This window comes from Rhynchophorus ferrugineus, unplaced genomic scaffold, assembly GCF_030347505.1.
Source record: "Rhynchophorus ferrugineus isolate W39M unplaced genomic scaffold, kcgeb_rfMv2 rfM5, whole genome shotgun sequence".
In the NCBI taxonomy this organism is placed as follows: Eukaryota; Metazoa; Arthropoda; class Insecta; order Coleoptera; family Curculionidae; genus Rhynchophorus; species Rhynchophorus ferrugineus.
Genome location: NW_027472584.1, coordinates 25,863,997 through 25,879,271, shown reverse-complemented (window position 1 = coordinate 25,879,271; position 15,275 = coordinate 25,863,997). Strand labels below are relative to the sequence as shown.

The window sequence follows — 15,275 nt, the reverse complement described above, 5'->3', positions numbered from 1 at the left end:
TTCTGATTGTTTTAATATGGTAGACAGTGAGTCTGTCAGATATAATCCTTAATTTTTACTCCTCTTTTTGTTAAGCAATTTTTCACGAGTCACTAAATGGCTTTTTAGGTCGTTTTTTGTTAGATCTGTGGATATTTGTTTCCTTTCTTTTGAGTTATACTTATTATTTGAATGACACAGACATTTGATGTAACAGGCCTTGCTATTGGTCGTTGTAAGACTTTTTCATCCTCTGGAGAGTTGATTTTTATCTTTCTAATAGTCTATACAGTTTTCCACCTTTTTATATTGGTATAATAATTTGATAGTTTCTGTAAAAAACATGTTGAACTATTTTTTATTTAAAATGTGATACTTTATCATAAAACAACAATCAATAGGCAATAGCTTTTTGTTAAAACATTGAAAGTAAATATATTACAAAAAGAGCAACTTAACAATACAAGTGTCGATCGCCAATTTGTTAAACAATAAACTAAACAAAGGTTTTTCTAGTAATTTTACAGTAGAGTGATTCTCATATGTTTCCGGGTATTAAATCAAACAATATTATACTTATTATTGGCTTTGACATGTACACTTTAACAACAGACAATGGCACAGCAACAGGTGTTTTTCGTACTGAAAAAAAAACAACAGATTATATATGTCAGGTTATTCTGCTCCTCTGTATCTGTCAATTTAAACGGTATGCGAATAAAAAAAAGGAATAAATCCAGTTTAACAAAGAACCTATTAATAATAAGGGACATTCACCCCAATATGATGGACATGATGAGACCATCCAGCATGAGGGTAACTCGGCCTTTATCAAACTTGAACTGTTTTCTTTTCCCATTACGTGTACACATCCGCTTTGAACTTGCTAGATGACTATCCTTTTTACCAGTTGATGTTTATGGTTTGATTTAGGGGTGGTGCGTCTAACGATAAATTTCATAAATTTCAGTGGGGTTATTTATTTCGATAAGATTAAGCGTTCCATGTAGTTCAGGTAATTTAAAGGCAATAGTTTTATGGTCGTTTAATGTGAATTTTATATCAAAGGTATTATTAGATTATTTGCGCGTTATAAGTAAGTACAATTAATAAAATTGATTTGAGGATTTTTACGAATATAGTTTAATTAATTAATTTGCTTTTTTGTTTTATTTTTATCAAATAATTAAGAATTGTGAATATATATTTTGAAATGTACATTATTATGTCTAGTGTATGGAAAATATAATTTCTTTATGGCTTCTTTCAGCATCAGTGTTATTTAAATTGATTAGAAGGTAAGTTTTGTTTGGCACGTAATTCTATATTTTCGTATATATGAAGTTTTCTACTACATTTGTAACGGTTAAAGTTTTGATGTATATACTTACTGTTAAGCGTCAATTCAAGTCATATTAAAACAAACATTGAATATATTCATCGATAATAAAACAAATGAAACGAGAAATGACAATTGTCAATTCATGAACAACGACTATCAATCTCACTTTGAACATGACCAGACAAGTAGTTTGAAAAAAATAACATTTATGTATAATGACATCATTTGTGATTGTACGCTGTGAGTGAAAACTAGTTATAAAATTACTATGTCTAATTAAAATGCAAAGTCATACGTCTACGTAGGTGAGGTCTAGATTTGATTTTAACATCGTCCATTGTTATTATGCACTTTATTATAGGAAGTACATGTGTACGGTGATTTTTCTCTGCTTCGTGACTGCAATGAACGATGTCAACGTAGCAAGTGAACCATTAAATCCTGTTTATTTTTAAAAGTTAAAAAAAATATATTTTCGTTTCTTGAAATATTTGTTTTTTTTTGGATTTAACAATTTTCATGGGTGACATTAGACAGAAAGTGGCGCTGCAATGTATTAAATTATTACGCTTTTTATTTTGAAATTAAATTTTTAATTGAAAATACATATGACGTTAATTTTATAGTATTGTCGACAGAATTTAAAATATTTTATGGATCATTTCATTGAAGTTGGAGAGAAAATACTTGATTCGTTATTTGTAAAGAAATCATCCACCGTATTCTAGATATTCCTCTGAGTTTTGGCTAGATATGTCAAAATAAATTTTCAAACATTCCTATGATAAAACAAATGAAACAACTAAGTAAATACGTGAATTGTAATGAAAATTTCCATTATTTACAATAAAAATCGATGTAATCGGATAAATGTTTGGATGAAATTAAATGAGGTTGCTCAATTGCCAACAAGACATTCCTTGCTTTTGATTACTTTGTGATCTACTCGTTTTTATTAATGAAATCATAAAATCCTGATTATTTATAGAAGTTAATCGTGTATACATTGACTAAAATAGAAGGTTATTGAAACAACAGTATAAAGTAGCAAGTTACTAAAATACTAAATTCAGTTCGGAGTCTTGAGTAAATAAATGTCGTTACCTGTTTAGGTCTATGAACAAAACTAGTTTTGATGAATATGGCCCTGTTAATTAAAAATGTCTACAGGTCTAGTTTCGAGTGTAAGTTCTTGTCAAAAAAAAGTGTGATTATTAACAGTTTTAAAACTTGTACCTTTTTGAATAAAATACGGAGAATTTATACAAAAGCTATGGTAGTTGTACCTGGAAGCATTTAATTTTTCTTCTAAAATGTCACCATTTACTTTCGTCGCACAGTTTGAACCCAAAATGATAAGAAAAATAAGAAAGTCGGTACTAGTTCTGGTACCTGGATAGATTCGGGTCGATTTCTCTATATCTCTTGGTTACATAAACAGTACCTTCAACTGAAGATAAATTTATTGTTTAAATAATATCGATATCTAGGTTAGATAACAAAGTAATCGTGATATATTTATGAAATATATAGTACCGTTGTACAAGGACTGCGAAGTATCGTTTTCACTACCATTTTTTCTCATCAGTCGAAACAAACGATAATCACGGGTATAAAGTCTGGTGAATATGATGTATAGAGTATTTTCTTAGTTCGAACTAATCAGTTGCAACTTTTTAATGGTGATTTAGTTCAGTTTAAGATGTTTGTTAATTATCTTCGAACTTTGTTGGTTTATCAGGGCATATTCCTTTTTTCATTGATTATATTTTAAAGTAATATGTTGGTTAATTTAAATAAATAAGAAAAAACTTTGATTTATTTCGTAGATTATAGTAAACATTTTGGTCCTTCTGAGCTGATTTATTTATTTATTTTGATTCACATGTTCAAATTAAGATTAAATATAAGTAAATATGTATAGATGGGTCGATATTTCTTGAAAATTATTATTATTTTATTTATTTTATACTGAAATATATTGACTAAAGTTAATAAATACTTGTTGTAACATAATAAAATAACTTATAATGGGGTAAAACCAAAATTATCATGATGTTTTTGTAAAATATGTTAATTTTATACCTAATAAAGTGCAATTAATGTTGATTCCTGCAAAATATACGTTATCAATCAGTTTTTCGCAAAATACAATGAACAATTCAATGATAATGATGCTAATGTACGTGGCTGTGGAATTGTAGGAGATATATTTATTCCTAAAATAGATATTACGTCAGCTGACCATATTTTGTACGATCCTAAGCAAGGAAGTTGTCATGCTGCTCATATTTCAGCGGATCCATTCAGGACTCGCAAATAATTAAGACATTGTCCATTTTGCAATTAGATGTTGGCTGTTATTACAGTGGGCGTCCATCTCTGAGATCTTTCGCAGTGTCTTATGGTTTTAAAATAGAACTTTCTAATAGCCATATTCGGATTTCAAGGATTTTACGCTTTATATATATAAATCAAAGCGATTGGCTATTCCGACAAACGATCAGTTATTCCGATTAGAATCTATTGTTTCGAATAATCGTTTCAGGTTTACGAGGAAATTTATGAAATTTCCTTACTATGAATGTTATTGTTGTTAATCAACGGTTATCAGGAATTGGGAAAAACGTCACAGATAAAGTTGAAGGTTGAATAGAAATTAGTCAGAAAAAATATTACCCTTTCTTTGGAATTGCATTCGATAGATTTATGACTTTAGGATAAAGAGCAACAACCGTGACATCATCCTTTGACGTTTTAAAAGTATACAATATATAGTAATTCTTTTAAATAAAAGTTTTTGGTACTTAATTGTTTTTCTTTATATTTTTCTTGATTATTGTAAAGATTTATCGATGTATTTAAAAATAAATATCGATAATTCGACATCCCTGTTCTGGTAACAATCGATATTCACCGGGGGCTAGATCTGGACTGCATGACGGGCGATTACGTTTAATTTAATTAACCATAATTTCCATCGACTTACATTAAAACTATTCTTAACTATCTTTTCCAACGAGAAAATGGTGATATTTTTAGATCCTTCAAGGTTTTCGTGATTTATTTAAAACTGGCCAAGAACAATGAAACGCGATCTGTTGCCAAATTATCGACGTATCTAATCAACGAACGGTCAATGATCAGTAACAATTTTAAGATTGAAACTATTGAGACAACTAATAATTTTTATGGGTTTTTAAACAACGGATTTTCGAATGAATGTCGCGAGCTTATATACACTCTGGAGAGTTTCAGTTCTCAGTTCTCAGTGATATTTTTAGAGATTCGTAAATTGGGATCGATGACTAGGTTGCCAGATTTTCGAAATTGTTTTGAAAAAGAAAAATTAATATAGGGGAATGTTTGGAAGTTTGCGAATGTAGCAGCATTAACAGTTGAAATGTAACATCTCCAGCTTCATTTATAACCATTCTAGTGACTGCTTAATGGTACATGATTATTCTTGCTAGCGTATAAAATCTAACACTTAAAATAATTTAGCTTATTTCTATTTTTTAAAAACCTAATATAGTATATATATTGTTCTTTCATTTATCGTATAATTATAAATATTAAATCAAGTATTTAGCGAACATTGGTATAATTAATCAGAGAATAACTTCATAAACTTCAATAAACAAATATATAAGCTTATTAAAATTAACTAAATGAAATAATAGTGTAATAATCTAATTTAAAAAGTTAAAAATGATTAATTTTATAGAACACAATAATTTATATAGTTCATAAAATTGAATTAGGTCAATGAACTTATAATATATATTAAATAACATGATTTTGATTTTAAAAGACGTCAGGAAGGATTTTATGTTTCTAAAAATATAATGTTAACTAAATTTTATTTTAAAAATGATCTGGTCATTATTTTATGTCATTTATTTTATTAAGGTTTATTATTTAAATCATTAGTATTAAAATAATATATTAATATAACCAGAACGAACAAAGTTTCTGAATTTCTGAATAGTTCATTAAAGTGATAAAATAATTCTTTTTTTGATAGTATTAACTATTGTATTAAAGCAGTACATTAAAAGTCTCAGATTAATATAAGTTGATTATAGTGACATTAACCAAATAAAATTATTGTCATCATAATATTGAGTCTTTTTTTTATATATTTTCTCATAATTTAAAATCAAATCAAATAAATTTTGTAATAACTAATTTGAAATATAATTTATATAAACCGAAAATCAGGAGGTGTTTTCAGAACAGTAGACAGCGAATAAATGAATAAGCTCAAAAGAAAAAAAATCAGTAATATAATAATATAAACTTGTTATACTGCATTACCAAAATAAATAACAATTTAGTTAAAAAAAATACTATTTTGATCTATTACAACAGTATATATTGTGTTTTAAAAATATCTCATTAGCTGGAACCAAGTTTTTTGTAGTTTATTAAATTATATTAATCAAATAAATAATTTTTTAAAATAAAAACTACTGTAGTCAATTACGGCGATATTAATAATGTTTTTATAATATAAAATTGGATTTTATTAATTAATAATCCCAGAATGAACAATATTTTCGAAGATTATTAAAAATTAGAGCAATAAATGATGGTAATTTTTTGAATAAAAACATTAATTATACATGAGTGCGTTATAAATGATCAAGGATTAAAATAATAAATTCGGCTGTGTTAAACTTACTTGAAAATTGGCAGTGACAACTCCGCTCATATCGATACAGATGAACCAACGGTTTCAGTAGAGATCGCGTCGGTTATGTTCGTGGACGTTCGGCTTCAGGCTGAACTTCCTAACTCACGAATGTCCCCGGTACCATCGATGTATATACCGATATCCGAGTCGTAGCGCTTGCCGCAAGTGTGAGGCCGCTTAAGCTAGTCAGTGTACAAGATCGCCAAGGAACTGTTGCTTTTTTACTGAAACTGTGCTTTTTCCACATATACGTTAGGATTTCGGGTGATGAATGTTCATTGTTATTGCGAAAGTGAATCAGGAGATGGTGACCGATCGGCCTAACTTAAACTGTTAAATAGCCACGAAACTTACAGTAAGTACCCCAGCTTTGTTTTGATAATATTCCTCATGTGTATTAATTTTTAGATTTAACTCAGCACTATTTTTATTCACCACATTTTCGGTGAAGAATCATTTGTTTATTTGCATCAAATTTTTTCCAAGGCATCATGTCGGTACTAACGGTCAGTACCAGACGTCTATTTGAGGTTATGTTGTTGCCTATTTCTTACACTTGACATTTTAGTAGCCGGTTACGTGCAATTCTTTTCTGCTAAAACGTTTTTAAGGTCGTTGGTTGTTCTTTGTTTTGGTTGTTATAACGTCTTTGATTCTAAAGAATACTTACTATCTTAAGGTCATACGTCACACTCTTACAAGGCTTCCTTTTTTTACCAACATAATAAATGATGCCATAACTTATTCATATATTTACTCTATGATATTTTTTTAAATCCATTATGTGAAATATTATCTGAGAAATATGTATTTTTCCCTGAATATAACTACTGAAAGCGTGGGTAGGATAATACCACCATTTTAACATTTTAGTTAAATCCTTAATCTATTGTTACCCAAAAATGTTTGCTGATAATCTTATTTATATTGCTTTTACCTGTATTAGAACCATTTCTAACCTAATATTATGAGATAATTTATATTAATATATGTAAAATTATGTATAACGTTATTAATAACTCGGATTTAATGGTATAAAAAGATGATAAAAGACACGTGGGTCATCGAGTACCTTTTTATCCGGTATTTTCAATTAATAGCATTTTTAATTGTGGTTATTTAGATTGTTTTGGCCAAGTCCTATAGGTCATGACTAAAATTTCACTATTTATGTGATATAAATAACATTAGTAATAATATAGTAATGAAAATTAAATGCTACTTATGTATTTTTAATATTTTGAATGTTATAGAAAGTTTTATTTTTGTTTCTTGGATAAATTCGATTGTTACTTCAATTTAAGTCAATAAATAATTTTGAAAATTTCATCACTTATGTAGAATTTCATGCTGAATCCAATAATGTTATTTAGATATTTTGAACAATTATAGCCACAATTTCTTTTTTTCTCAAAAACTGTTCTCTATAAATTTAAAATATTACTTAAAATGCCCTCTAATATCAATATAGATATTAGTATAACAATGAAAATGGTGGTATTTATGGAGAATTTCATTCTAAAACTAGCAAAGTATATGATGTTTACGTATTGTTAACAGTTTTCCAGATAAAAAGAACATTACTTTTTTTCTTAAAGACATTTTTTTCTAAAATCCTTGGAAAATTATAAAAATAGTTTGTGATTAAGCTGATGAATAGTAATGAAAACTGCACTATTTTTATCAAATTTCATGCTGAATTCAATGATGTATTTGTTGTTCACATATTGTTAATAGTTACAGTGATAATGATCATTTTATGAAAAATAGTCTTACCTGCGATTTAATTTAAATTTTGTAAAATGTGATGTAGTTTTAATACAAGCCGGAGTATATTGATAAAAATTTCAGTATACGTGCAGAATTTAATGCTAAATCAGATGGTGTAATAATTATTAGGATATTATTATTATTTCGGAAGATATAGCAGGTTTAGTTGAGACTTAGAACAACATTTTCTACCATTTTTAAGTAATATTACAAAACTATGATACTCAAGTGTGGAACAGATGATATATTTGTTTTTTCCAGCTTAAAATACATAGTGTACCAAGGTTTCAGCCAATTCGGCGACCAAGTTTTTTTTTGCAATTTTTCCATGTATATGCTCAGGAAAAATTGGGATTTTTGGCCATTTTCAGACTTTTTGTTAAAGTGTCAATTTAATGTTACCAATATTCATGAAAATATAACTATCTATGTAAAATCGGATGCTGAATCCAATGGCGTTTGAATTATTTTGATATCTTAAATATTTTAAAAGTAATAGCAAAAAAATTTTTTTTTGTTAAAAAATAACCTTCACAGATTTTAAGTAATATTTCAAAATTGTGGCATTTTATGTCAAAATGGATGGTTCTATAGTTTTTTTCGCTGAAAAATATATATTGTATCAAAGTTTTAGCCCAATTGGCGAGAAAAAAAAAGCTTATTTTTCATACTTTTTCACTCTTAGTCATGAGAGTTGTTTTACTGTAACATCAATTTCAGATAATGTATATTAAGAGAAATTTCAGCATTGACGTAGAATTTCATGCTGTTTTCAATGATCTATTTAATATTTGCGTATTTTTTTGAATAATAACTTCAAAACTCAAATAATCAATTAAATAGTTGTCAAAATGCTAGTATTTATTCAGAATTTTATGGCAAGTTTAATACAATAGATACAATATAAACCAGATAATTTTAATGCAAAATAGACATAACTGAAGCATTTCGTAAATAACATACGTTTATATCTTATTAAATCAATACATCTAGTGATACCACAAAATTCATTAAGTAAAATTTTCTGAATATAAATTGGATTCGTTTCAATTTTCATAGTTGAATGAATTCATAAATCACCAGGTGTGTGATAAAAACAAAAATAAAAATAAATATGAGGGTGTGAAACAGACACACGTAACATTTTTAACAAATTAAGGGCGGAATATATATGACAGGCTTTTTACGACATGTCAAGGACCCTGGAAGCTTTCGCCTTTATTTTTAATTAAAGTTGTTATCATTGATAGATACTATATTAATTTGTGTTATATATTATTTTTGGTTGTACAAAAATAGTTTTTATTCCGATTAATGTAGTTCCTTGAATTCCAAGTGTGCGAAAAAAAAACGAAAATAAATAGATTATTGGTAGATTTCGTTTTGAGTATATTAGTTTATATAAGAATATAGATTTTTTGCTATAAGCGTCAATTGTGATACTAACTGGTGTGGCATATTACCATATTCATTCACTACCTGTAGGGTTTTGGAATGTCTGTTAATTGACAGTTTAGTTTATTTTTGCCATGATTATTATATCACCAAAAAGCAGAAGCCTTTGCTGAATATCTAGAAAAACTTTCAAACAATTGACCAGGTCCACAGAATAACAGATGTTATTGAAATTGCCTACAAAAGTAAAAAAGGTATGCTCAGCTATATTCTTAGATGTAGCACAAGCCTTCGATAAGATTTGGCATGAAGGCTTCGTTCATAAACTACAGAAAATGTTACCAAAACAACACACCGAATCGTACATTACACGCAGAATGTTTAGGGTCAAACAAGAATAAGCTTACTCTACAATAAAAGAAGCTAAAGCAGGTGTACCACAAGGAAGTGTACTGGAACCAATGCTTTATCTACTCTACACTTGCGATATACCACAAATGGAGAATATTATTAATAGTGAAGAAGCCACGAAAATTACAGGCAAGTGGCAATTTAAATAATTGGACACAAGCTTGGAAAATAAAAAGTAATGAAAGTAAATTTGTGAATGTGCAGTTCACCTACAAACAGACCGTACAAGCACCAATAACATTAAATAATACTATCATTCCATATAGCAACAACGCTAAATTTCTCGGAATGAATCTTGATGCAGAACTTCGCTGGAAGGAACATATAACGAAGAAAAGAAAAGAACTGGAATTGAAATCTAGGAAAATGTATTGACTAATTGGAAGAAAATCATAGTTATTACTACATGGATACCATACATTTGGATACTACCAGAACAGGACACAGACTCAAAAGAATCAAACCATCTGATCTTGTGTAGTGTTATGTAGTGAGGTGCATATAATAAAAAATACAGCAGCCACATGTATAAACATTATTTCACTAGAGACTGAGATAGGGCCGATGGGTGGTTATATAGCTAGATTTAACTTATGATAAAGACAAATCGTAGGTTAGTCGGAAACGACTAGTAACAATGTAATAATTAAATAATAATAAAAGAAAATTATTATTATAACTATCAATGGTGCAGTAATATTGCAAATGTCGAAGCACCAACATGAAGTTTATGACTGACTAACATAAGTATTTTTGTAATATGATAGATTTAGAGGCGCTTGTATGGAGTCTGATTTTTTTTAAGTTGAAAAGGCATTTATTGAGAAAAATTGGCAGAATATATATTAATAAAAATATATTCTCCGTACTCTATACCGTATCTGTCTGGAAGTTCTTTGAGAGTTTGAGCTGGGTTCGGGTGCAATAGGTTCGAATTTCTTTTATCTTCCAGGTTTTTAGTTGTCAACGTAAGATATCAAAACCATTGAGTTTAACAGTTGTTTACCTTTATACTTCGCACTTTTACCAAAATATATGCAAATACCTGATACGAGGGTCACTATTTATATCTCGAGAATAGGAAAAAAACAAATAGTTAAGCTGCGAATATATTTTTGTATTTCAAAGTACTCGCCACGATGATCGATATACTTTTGCATACGCTTAAACCAATTTTCAAAGCATTTATTCTTCGGGCGATGAAAATCGTTGACCACGTAGTTTATTCTTCACGGATGGGAACAAAAAGAAGTCATTGGGTGCCAAATCAGGGCTGTACGGCGGACGACCCATCAATTTGATGTTTTGAGTGCTCAAATAGTCTCTTGTTTGAGCCGCTGTATGAGAGCTTGCATTGTCATGATGAAGAACCAGCCGGCGTCCCTGGTTTGTTTTCCTTATTTCATCGAAGACTTCTAGCAAACAAATGGTTGTGTACCAATCAGAATTTACTGTTCTACGATTCTCTAGAGGCACTATTGCAATATGACCAGTTTTCCCGAAGAAACTGGCTACCATTTTCTTTGAAGTGCTTCGTGCGCGAACAACTTTTGTTGGATTTGGTTCATCTTGGAACACCCATACAGTCGACTGCTGTTTACTTTCGGGCTTATGTGAATTTATCCATAATTCGTCACCTGTCACGATTTTATAAACGTTTTTCGAAGAATCGCGATTGAATTTCATAAGCATTTCTTTGCACCAACCGACACGAGCCTTTTTTTGAGCGATTGTCAAATTGTGTGGGACCCAACGCGAACATAACTTTCGCACAGCTAAGTGTTCATGCAAAATCGCATATATGCTGGTGGAACTAATGCTTAGGGATGCCTCAACCTCACAATAGGTGACATGACGATCTTGCTTAATCATTTCGCAGACAGTATCGTTGTTTTTTGGCACAACAGCCGATTTTAGACGACCTTCACGAAACTCGTCGGACAACAAACTACGACCACGATTGAATTCACTAAACCAGCGATACACGGTGGTTTTTGATGGAGCTTCATCGCCAAAATTCAAATTAAGTTGATTGATGCACTCTTGTTGTGATAATCCACGTCGAAAATCGTAAAAGGAAAACTTAAAACGTCAGAGACGAGACTTTCAACTAAATATGCAATAAACAAATAGCGTCCGTGCGACAAAATGTTCTGAGTACGTATATCGTCAAAAATGTTAAACTTTACGATGGAACCATCAGATGGACTCATATGATAACAGTTTTGCCAATTCCCGAAATATAATTAACTCCTCGTATAAAACAATTATAAGTCTGTTAAAAGTAGTGTAAAAATTGTTAACAAGATTTCTCACGGTTGTATTCTAATGATGTGATTACATGGACAAATTCGGAACTATAAACAATGGTCGGAATGTTTAATGATTGTTTGGTAACCGTTATTTTTATTTGGGCGGCGGATTTGTCGTAGTTATCTCCACATTGGATACATCTATTTATATAAATGACTAAATTCGGTAGGTTCTATCCCCGGTAACTTCCGTTTTGAATGTCTCCACATCCTTTTTCAATTCAACGGATGCCTCAAGTTATGTAACACCGTATTAGCTGAATGTTAAACACTGACGGATAATCTCACTTATACTCTGTGAATTTTTCATTTCTCCGTTTTGCGATTTGCCATATCCATGAGTCATTATGGCTGGTAAAAATAAAAACGAAACAAGCTTGGACACACAGTTGAACGTGACATATGTCGGGTATCTCGCTGGAACATCTTTTAACAACTTTTTTCATTAGCGCCGAAGATTTTTTACCTCGAGCGAATAGAGATTGTTTAAAAACAACTATTGGCAGTGTTAGAGATCGATTTGTTCCTTTTTGATTTGATTGACAACCCGTTACATCGGAAATTATTGCTTTCGCAAGTCTCAACTCAAAATTAGTCGTGTATTTTTGGTTAGATACGGTCATTAAAAAACTGGTTTTATTTGCACAAAACCGTTTCGATGAGAAATGTCTTAATTATATGTCGAAAAAATGGACAACTTTGATCTTTCTTAAGCTTCGTTTTTAACTGTAGTTTTAATTTCACCAGATCAGTTAAAAAATGGTCTTGCTTGAAATGGAATTCATATTTTAAAAACTGTAAATCTAATACAAGCAGAGATATTGTGATGAAATTTTCTGTATATATTTAATATAATTAATTTAATGGCTAATAAGATGGTATATCAGTTATTAGGTTACTGTTATAATTTCGGAAGTTAACAGTAAGTTAAATCGAGAGTTTTTTTTGTATAATAATATTCAAAATCAAATATCAACACATATTAATATAACAATCAAAATATTAGCATTTATGTATAATTTCATCCTAAAAAGAATGAAGTATATGGTGTTTATATCTTACTAGCGACCTGCCCCGGCTTCGCACGGGTGCAATGCTGATACTAAATTAAATACACTACAGAAAAAATATGAACGTTGTATATAAAAACATAGCGGCCCGCTCCGACTTTGCACGGGCATAAAATATATATGCCTATGTCACTCAATGAAAACATGATTAAAATCGATCCAGTATTTTTGGTTCATTCATTACTGCCCTTGGCCTGCACGCATTAAATTTGGAGTAAAACAATTCCTCTTCCCCTATACTTACTATGAAGATTTCCTGCTATCTTTGGAATATCTAAATTCATACAATTTTTATTACATTACACATTTTTAAACGCAAATTTTAAATTTGTAATATCTCCGAAAATATTTGTTTAATTTACATGCTGTAAGGAACCATATTGATCTATATTAATTGCACACTGTATTTAAGGTACTTAATTCGATAAGGATTAATGCCGTATTGCTTAAAATAGCTTCGTAAATAAGCCATTTTCTCACGTAAAAAGTAAACAATAAAAATGGTTAATGTGGGTTATCCCTAAAAGATAAACATATACCATCGCGGACTTTTTTGTAGACCTTTTTATGGTGTACAATACTGTAGTACATTAATTTGATCTAACTCGTAGGGTTAGGCAGCGTTTTTGCTAATTGCTAAATAAGCCTAAAAAAATAGGTTAATTTACGATATCACGTTAGAAACCTCTAAAATTAGCAATGTTGCCTTAGTATATTATGCATGTATTATACATATCAACCTTCCTCTTGAATCATTCTATCTATTGAAAAAAACCGCATCAAAATCCGTTGCGTAGTTTTAAAGATTTTAGCGCACATAGGGATATAGGGACAGAAAAGGCGACTTTGTTTTATACTATGTAGTGATAAGTTACAAAGAATATTTTCTTTTTTCTTAAAAGAATTGTTTTCTAAAACGAAAAAAAAAAGAATAACCTGTTTAAGTTGATATATATAAATGAAAATTTCACCATTTTTGCAGAATTTCATGCCGAATTCAATGATCTATTTGTCGTTTAAATATTAAATTTTAGGTAATATCCTAAAACCGTGTTACCAAATTGTGGAACAGATGATATATTTATTTTTCCCAGCTTAAAATACATAGGATACCAAGGTTTCAGCCAAATTGGCGAACAATTTTTTTTTTGCAATTTTTCCATACATATGCTCAGGAAAAATTGCGATTTTTGGCCATTTTCAGACTTTTTGTTATAATTTCAATTCAACGTTTCCTATATTAACGAAAATATCACCATTTATGTAAAATTGGATGCCGAATCCAATGGCGTTTGCATTATTTTGATATCTCCAATATCTCCAGACTTACAGCAAAAAATATGTTTTCTGTAAAAAAATAACTTTTACAGTTTTTAACTGATATTTAAAAATTGTGACATTTTATGACAAAATGGATGGTTTTATGGTTTTTTTCGCTAGAAAATGTATGTTGTAACAAAGTTTTACACCAATTGGTGAGATTTTTTTTTCAGTTTTTTCGGTCTTGGCCACTGAAGTTTTTTTTACTGTAACGTCAATCTCAGATAATTTATGTTGACCAAAATTTCAGTATTCACGTGGAATTTCATGCTGTTTTCAGATGTTTATTTGATATTTACGAATTTGTAATACCAAGTCTAAAAATAATGAAATTTTGAGCGGAATTTGTCTAGAAAACGGATAATTTTGATCTGTCTGATGCTTCCATTTTAACTGTAGTTTTAATATCACCAATTTATAACAAGCTACCGTTAAAACGCCCTTCAGCTTACCGATACTTGTGAGTGTTATTAGAAGTTGCTACATATCTTGGTAAGCACAATACATAAATCAAGATGATAAATTATCTAAAGAGTTACATCATAAGGTACGTTATCCTATTAGATGTTGCGAATGGTACTACCACAGTACTGCCAACAGGGCTCTAGGAAGATTGTCGAGCGTTTAAACAATTTTCAATTAATATTTACTGTTAAGTATTGCTTGTTGTGAAAATATAATTGGGATTCTTACAACAATAATAATAGCTAGGAGAGAATTAATTTATCTATTTCTTTTAAAAGTTTTCTTTTAAATATTTTCAATGCTAGTCGTATGCCAATAAAAGTTACAAAAATTATTACACGAAATTTTGCATTTATTTTTCTACAGTCTAATATTTGTTTTCTGTCTACAGTTAGATAATTTGGCAAAATGATATTAATAAAAAGCAAATAATATACATTCCCTTGTCGATGTTGATGTCATTGATTCTGATTTATTTATGGCGGAGGTGTTGTCCAAACTGTAGAGGTGTT

At 29.7% G+C, this 15,275-nt stretch overlaps 1 protein-coding gene across 1 annotated transcript in view; it reads left to right on the top strand.

Annotated features, from left to right (window-relative positions):
- klar (klarsicht) overlaps window positions 1-15,275 on the top strand; it is a 193,451-nt gene that overhangs the window by 72,006 nt on the left and 106,170 nt on the right. The window lies entirely within an intron of this gene.